We start from the raw sequence: 8874 nt of genomic DNA, 5'->3' as shown, positions 1-8874 counted from the left end.
AGTCATGTTTTTCACTGTTCTGATATTAATACGGCGTTTGTAAGTATGGGAAAGTAATCTTGCGGATTGTACATAAAGATAGTTGCCAATAAAAATGTGCGGTGAGCAAAATGAAGGCAATTTCGGTAGTTCTTATTCGAAGTATTATACAGTTAAATATGACCGAAGGAGATAGGGTCCCATTAGCTCAGTGGTAGAGCGGTGCCCCGGCAAGGCAAGGGTACTGGGTTCGAGTCCTAGATGTGACCGTAGTTTTTTTTTTTTTTTTTCTGTTTGAGATTTTCATTTTCGCTAATATTGTCTTCAATAATCAAATAAAAATTACTTGCGCACGCCGGGATTTGAGCCCGTGACCTTCGGATTGCTAATCGAGAGCCTTACCCCTCGACCACGGAGGCTGTCATATAGTATATTTATATGAATCTTATATGGTCATAGGTAAATGCGTGTTTGTCTTTGTATCCTCTATCTACTCGCCACCACGTGGAAGTAGAAAAGTAACAGTGAAACCGGTCGGGTTCTTCTTGAACTATTTATTTATTGTTCTGCGTGCGCAAACTACACACGATGTTCGGATCATTAATACGAATCTCGATTCGCTTCAGAATGTGATACTAACCCAGGGTCGTAATACTCCACCATGACGCAACGGAATTCAATTAAGAGTAGGGTTGCCACAACTTAATAACATTTACAAAAAGTATTCGAATTAAAAACCAACAAATAAGATAAGAGTAGTAATTTATTTAATTAAAACGAAAATAAAAACAAATAATCATAGTTATATGAAAATAAAATACCTTTTACACACCACTATTTAATCAAAACAAAATCGACACGATTAGAAACCAATGATTTCTTCGTCAGGATCAACATAATATAACGAAAATTAACAAATATAAAAATGTAAAAATATAGACTAATTGATACATTGACATATATACACCATATATAAAAAAAATGAAAAAAAAATTAAAATAAATATACATATTATAAAATAGTTAATTTTAAAAACCTATAAATTAAAACATTTATGCATGCATCAAAAACAATTATAGCTTAAAAAAAGTACAGGGATTAAATAATATTCTTTACATATCATATAATTGTACAGCACTCTTGATGTGATTTTGCACGAAAACGGCGCTATACAAATCATCCAAATATTATTATTAATTATAAATGAAACCGCTTAATTAACTCAAGAAATCCCTAATGAATAATGAGTATTATTAACAAACAAAAAATACTGTCTTACGGCCCCATCTTAGATATGTTCCCATTCACCGTCCGTTCTACCTCCATCCCTCACTCTTCAATAATACCTTAGTCACGCCTCCACACCCATTTCAACCCCTAATATATTTTTTTAATATTAAGTTGAGTGGATATATAGTGGTTTGCAGAAAGAAATATTGTTTCATTTAATTATAATTCCAGAGTGGAAGATACCCTCAGTATGTGGTGTAAGACAACAATCCAGAATTAAAATGTAGCTTGAAAAGGCATAAGCCTTATTTGGTGACCGGATCTGAATAGCCAGGTGCTTCCCCACCTTACTCTTCCCCATCTCCTCCCCCTCTATCACTATCTTGAGCCTCAAAATATCCCCCAATCGGGGATAACATTGTCTAACTGGCTCCAGATCATTGGGAGCATTTGGGACTCCTGTGTGGTATTTATATTATGAAATAAATAATAACAATAATTCAAAGTTCTCTTAAGCAGGATACAAATTATACTGAAAATTATGACGGTATAAAAATGAAACATGTAGGGACTTAAATATTTTTTATTAAAATCGTGGTTAAGGAATTTCGAATAAACCCGTCCCCTTGAGATCTTTTTATAATTTGCCGATATTGCTGAGTATAATACCGGATTGATTGCTTTTTCCATGAAGGAAATTACTTATCCAAGCTTTTTTAACAAAAAATCTAAAATAAAAAAAATCTTTCGGAAATCAGAAGACAGGTCACAAGGCGTCATGTTACGTAAGGTCCGGTATTATGCGTGTTAGATAAATAAAAATACTAATTTCGGTTGTGGCTTATCTGTAACTCCGGTTCAATGAACTATAGAACTTTTGCATTGAAATTATGTGTCATTCTAAAAATTAAAGTGTTTGTTTGGAGAAGTAACACCTACCTATAATATAATGATTTTAACAGAAAAAAACGTTTTATTTGCCATTTTCAAAATTGGAACCGATTTGTCAAGATTTCAAATTATCCCGTAATTTTTCAAGGGGTAAGGTTCAAAATTTCGAGGTTAAAAGTGAAAATATTATTATTGCATTACAATAAGTATTTATTTGACTTGATCGTACCATGTCTCCCTCGAGCATCAACGATTTCTTCAACCATTTACTTCCAAGTCATACATGGTCCTCACACCTCTTTTTTCATTAATCACGTACGCCTTAAAATAATTATTTGATTCGTGACTTTTGTACCATTCACTTCATGTATTATCATTAAATCCACAATTTTATTCGATTCCATATCTTATTCCAGTGCAGAAATAAGAGTTCAATTCAAAGTTCCCTTAAGCAGGATACAAATTATACTGAAAATTATGACGGTATAAAAATGAAACATGTAGGGACTTAAATATTTTTTATTAAAATCGTGGTGAATAATTAAATATTACAATAATGGGTATAACCTTCAAAAAGTTCATTGTTTTCTTTTATTTTAAATGATACGACAGTGTGAGCTTACAATAATGTTAATTGAAAAAGTAATAATTTATCATAATAAATATACTGTGAAAGACGGGATACTATCATATAATTAGTTAAACATTATGATTATAGACCGCAATGGTAAATGGTGATCCAGAGTGATTTTTTTAATAAAACTTTATGAATTATTTGAGGAATGTAATTTGGTTCTTAGTATTGACGGTCCTCTATTCACAATGCAATAACGCGGAAAGGGCAGCACAGATTCCAGTTATCTGGGAACTACCGGGGATGATGTTATGTGAGTATTAAACTAAACGAAAATTTTGTATTTTTTTTTACTATGAACGCAGGTAAGAACGGGGCCATTATCTTTCTCTCTCAAACACAAGAGAGAGAAAAGGCGTGAATTGGCAGATCATTAACCATATTATTTAATTAATACCATTCCTCAAAATATTAATATAGAATCATATGAACCTCTTACAGCCAATTAATCCACCTAGATTGAACCATTTTGAGGGTCTACATATTTGGCCCATTATAGCAAGCGATCGCTCAAAAAGTTTTTGCAAACTTGGCATAATATGAAAAAAAAAAAGTGGGTGTGTCAAGCCTACGCAAGACAGAAGTGAAACTTCTTTTGTTAAACCGTATGAACCACAATCAATTACGTATTTCACTCGTATTACACTCACGACGCAGTATACTAACCAAGCAGCTGATGCTTGGCGTGGCGCAGTTCGCTGGTGTCTGAGAGAGAGGAAAGAAGAGAAGAGAGAGAACGTTCGTGAGCGGCTCCCCCACCTCAACAAGCGCATATGGTGAGAGAGGGACAGTGAACGGTGAGCGGTGGTGGGGGTACCCGCATTTTCGTGTCGATCCTGACTCGGTTTTACTCCGTCCATCGAAAATCCATTACGCGCCTAAAGAAGTTTCACTTCAAAAATCTTATTCAATATGAGTCCGATGTGTATTTTTATCTACGGAAAAAAAAACGTTACATCGTGGTTACTTCGGACGCGTAATTTCATGAAGATACTGTCGGTGACTCGCTGTCTATCTATGCAATAGTCGAGAAGATGACATTTATATTGCTAAGTACCAATAATATTAATTACGAATTAAAAATACAACGCCCCATTTATTTTTGCACAACCCTGTTTTAGTTTATTTATATAGGAAGTGAAGGGGGTACGCAACAAGTGGGTGAAGGAAGGGGATTTTTTACATCATGGCTTCGCCACAGCTTCACAAATGATAGGAGAGAGAACCACCTGGGATTTTTAACAAGTTATATTTTCTAAGTTTAAATCATGTAAACATCCTTAACGTAAGTTCGCATTTCTCGAACGCAGTAAGTAAGAACCCATCAATAAAAAAGGTTGTCATTTTCTGTGCTTAGATTCCAGAACGTATATTTTGTGAACCAAGCGGCACCCATTCCATAACCTTTACATTTTCCATTCCAGTTTTGGCGTTTGAGAAGAGCGCCCGTCCTGTCTCGTGTGATCGCGTTCATTATTTTGTACTTTCTACCAAACCATAACATAAACCCTATTTACAAAGTGAATATCTGTGCTTGATGTTACGATCTGTAATAATACGTCGTGTGTTGTGAATTATTAGCCTTATATTCTGTATTCCTCGTGTTGGAACCGGAAGAAGTTACAGCTATAAACCGGTTCGAGGTAAGATTCTTCTATCGAAAAATCTATCGAAATGGTCAACAATATAACAATACTGTCTAGTTTGTTTATATCGTTCACCTCTTCTTTATGCCTGTTACTTTTGATATGATATTATGTTACAATGCATTCATTTCGTTTACTCTGTGGTAGCAAATCTGTTATCAAACTCATTATTGCTATATTTTATTATACCTACGACTTGAAAGTAATGTAAATAACTTAATCACCTCAATGGCGCTTGATATTCGATAATAATACTATTTATGTAGTTCCCACGATCAGATATTATTTGTTATTTGTCCATTCTGACCAACCTAATTTGAGTAAAAGTTGCAGCTACATAAAAAGGTAGATGCCACGGCTGTTTTCGAAGGCCATTATGTTGTTTGGGCGGTAAAAAACCAAACACAAGGCAAATAATAGGTCAAACATGTTTTTTGTATTGCATAAATTGTATTGTAGATTTAGGAAGGTATCTACCTGAATCTTTTATTGTTGTTTTCGTTCGAGACTTGAAACGATATTTATGATGTCAAAAGCACGTGACAATGTTGTTTTTGTAGAACTCGCCCATTCTAATAAAACTTTCTCCTACCATCTGGGAAACACTTCGGTTATAAAATAGTAAATCAGGTAATATAATCACAATCTCTTGATCAAAATACGTAAATTCTTTTAAAAACATAAATACTATGCATTGTGAATGTAGAAATAAAGGTGTTTTATAGAAAATCGTGAAGTATTTTTCTAACTGTCAGAATGTGTAGGTTCTTAGCTCTTTTGAATTTACTGTGGGCGTCTCCTAACCTCCCACATGTTTTAATTTCACAAATATATAAATCATTATTATTTTTCAAGTAAACATAGCCTTTAAATTACATTATCATAATGATAATATTATGTGTAATTATTATGAATAGGTTTGCTGTGGTTTTCGCTAATTTTATTTACGACCATAAAGAAGCGTTTATTATAACTACTTGCAATCAATGTTGTCACTTTGACGTTGTTAAATATTTCCAAACATTTCACCTGTTTTTAATATCGTGTGGTTTTGGGATTGCTTTGATCCATTTGCAAACTATAGGGCGTGGCACTTAGATATCGATTTTATTTATTTAATTGATGATTCTGTATCCCGATTATATTGCCTCCAAACAGTAACAATCATAATGATTTTATAAATGTAATATTTTCGTTGTTTTAAGTGTCATCGTAAAAATGACATTAAATTTAATGTTTCCTTTCACAAAGTTTATCGATATTCGTCATTGTGCCATTCTGATTAGCTACCTACCTACGCTATATGTATTTTGATTATTTCATTTTTCATTGTGACATTGTTGACAATTCACATTTGTGAAAACATTTCGTGTTTTATTTATCCTGTTTCCTGAGATATGTGACTGACAATCTTGCCGTTTCCCCCATAGGTAAGGAGAGAGGATGAAATGCCGGACAATATTGTTCGTACACTCATTGCTTTGGTCACATCTCGAATCGAACTAGTTCGTATTCATACGACTAATTTATTTGATTAACCCGGGACATACCTTCTTCATCCATTCATGTCCACGTCCTAATTTATAAAACATTTCCGCTCTTCATGTCCAAATATAACAAGCGTCCCTTACAATGTGTTTGAACACAGATTGTTTCACGGAATTGGAATAATTCGTCAAATTTCACAATTGTCCTAATTTAAGTTCTGTTACTATCCAAGGGACAACTAACATAACAGACTTGAATAGAACTTTCACATAACTAGAACTTTAACTTCGAAATTGTTTGAATTCTGTGCATTTTCGTTAAAAAACTAATAATTTAACGTCAGTTCTTCACAACCTGTTTCGACATAATAATATTACTATAAATTTTTAAATTAAACCCAAATTAAGAACCTATTTCAGGTTCTTAGTTTGAAATTTTGCGTTAAATAAGAAAAGAAAAAAGCTAACCATCAATAACAATGGCCGTCAAGTGAACAATCGATTTTAATTTGAACAAATTAATTTTGATATGCGTTCTTTTCCATTTCCGGAAACAAATAGGTACTTACTTTTCATTATTATCTAACTGTTACAAAGTGGTTTTTTTAGAGTGCGTTTCCCATTTTCTATATATTTAATAACTTTTGATGGTTATGCACATCAATGTGTATTTAGTCATTGAAGAAGAATACAATAAATAAAATCTAAAAGAAACATGAAACAAAATAAAAAGGTACCAATCGGTCGCAACTGGGGATTGAACCTAGGCCCTCTATCTTACCGGGACTACACTTTGGGAATTAATTGAATGCAATATTTGCAATTCTTAAATTGATATTCGAGATCGATAAAAATAAAATGCATTTTTTAATATAATTAGCAACAGGGTACCGCAGGGATCCGTTTTGGGTCCACTTTTGAAAAAAAATCGGATCTCCATTGCTTAGTGGTTAGAGTTATTTCCCGGTAACATAGAGGTCCTGGGTTCTATCCCCAGTTGAGACGGTTACCTTTTGTATTTTCTGTGCTTTGTTCTGTTTCGTTTATATTTCATTGGTTCTTTTTGAGTGATTAGATTTTTTCCTTGTCGCTTCTGTCAAAACCACCTCAACCCAGGACAGGACAATCGACAATGAATCGATGCAATACAAGTTACTTTGTACTAACATTGTCTCCGAGACGTTTCCTTGTCACTTAGGTCAGGCCAGTAGACGATGATTCGCTTCAATCTGCGAGCCCAAATTGCCAATTAGTGTCGTTACACCGTACTGTAGAATGCTAACAGCCGAACTAATTACCTGAGGCGCATAATACTCCTATTTTTAATTTTTTTAATGTGTCAAAAGTCCAAAACGTGTAGTTGTGTTTCTTATCTGTGTGTACAAGTTCTTGAGGAACACCCACAGATTAAATATTAACAATAACAGTTAGTTAATTAATTCTCACCTTCCTTCCTGATGCAAGGTGAAGTGTTATTTAATTGTTCCTCGTGATATGAGTCAAGTCGTTACAGATTGTACTGTAGGCCGTTCATTGGGTTGTCGAATATGAATTATAATCTAATTACAATCACTTATTGTAATTACCTACTCTGATTATATCACTAGCTGTACATTCATTCGTTATTTGATAACAGTGTCTTTTTGCTCACAACAGTCACACAGCTGGGCTTAAAACATATAATCGTACGACCTTACGTCCAACATTTGAATTTGAGGGCTCCCTCTTGTCTGGGGCCCAAAAATACTTGATAAACCCTCTTCTGGTTGACAGTACGTTGTTATATACATTACGTAATGTAGGCATGCTGAGTCTATTCCACAGGTATTTCAATGAAGCATGTTCGAAGGAGCTAGCAGCATTGATCCCCTGTGCACCGGTGCACGTGCGCGAAACTCGAGGAACACGAGCGGAACACCCGTTCACACATTTTTTGACATAGGAAAGTCCGCTTTTTTTTGACTTGGCTCCCTTTAGCTTTGAGTCACTGATTTATAATCTATTCGTAATCACTAGTAATCAGTAATCATTAAATATGCTAATTATATCATCAGTGTACATCTACAATAACAATAGCTGATAAAGAAGTCTACTGTTTTCATACTGGTTTAAAGAAAAAACGGTTTTTGATAGGAAAAGAGATAACGCATATACTGTTCTGGGACATTGATCTTTGCAATGTCATAATTGGTTGGATGAATTCATGTTTGCATTTTTATGTTTTTGCGTGATAATACGCACGAATTTTACCAGCACAGAGCCAGTGGGATTATGGCAGTCCCAAATTGACGAATATTGTTATACGAATGCAATTTTTTTTCATTTAAAAATTATGGAAGAAATGCTGTATTAGTCTGGAATGAAGTGTAAGGCCCAGTTTTTTGGCCGAATTTCAAATGTAACATTGTCATCGATATGCCATTCAACGCCATTTTGTTTATTTTTTTTTACATTTGAAAGGTCCCCGTTAAACGCCGACTCTGGTGGCGTTTCAGCTTTCAAATTGTAATAAGCTGACAAGCTTAACATAATCACAGTTTGTTTAGAAGCAAAAACGGACTTCGACTCAGCATTTAACCGGAACCTTTCGTCTGTCAAAAAAAGACAAAAAGGCACTGAATGGCTATAAGAAATGTTAAACTTGAATAATTCAATTGAAATGTCGATTTTTATACCGATTTGTGACTTCCAATCCATATCCGTCTTAATTTGAAAGTATTGCCAATGATGAACGTTGCTGAACGTGTAGGCACGGGAATCTGTTCTAGTATTAGTGTCAATGTAATTGGCACGCTGCATGTGTAGGTTTGGAAAGGGGCGGACACTTTGGCGTAAGCGAAGGCGTGCAATAGTATTGGTTAACAAAATCGACGACATATTACGTTTCCATAGTAAAAATACTTGACAGCATCTCCTTGTATTATATCTTTGGTAGTCCTATGTATAGAAAGTTGCCCCACCGTACAGTCAACCATTGAGTATGGAGCGTGGAGCAACGTCGTATGAT

At 34.4% G+C, this 8874-nt stretch overlaps 1 protein-coding gene across 1 annotated transcript in view; it reads left to right on the top strand.

The window, feature by feature from the left end:
- Window positions 1–4143: 4143 nt before the first annotated feature.
- The window catches only part of LOC149420823 (acyl-CoA Delta-9 desaturase), a 109348-nt gene continuing 104617 nt past the window's right edge, over window positions 4144–8874 (top strand). Inside the window, exon 1 of the mRNA XM_089635569.1 lies at window positions 4144–4377. The gene's annotated coding sequence lies outside the window, so the exon portion shown is untranslated. The remainder of the gene's footprint in view (window positions 4378–8874) is intronic.

Source organism: Hesperophylax consimilis, chromosome 9 (genome assembly GCF_061612785.1).
Source record: "Hesperophylax consimilis isolate HC1 chromosome 9, BYU_Hcon_1.0, whole genome shotgun sequence".
In the NCBI taxonomy this organism is placed as follows: Eukaryota; Metazoa; Arthropoda; class Insecta; order Trichoptera; family Limnephilidae; genus Hesperophylax; species Hesperophylax consimilis.
This window is presented reverse-complemented; position numbering and strand designations above follow the sequence as displayed.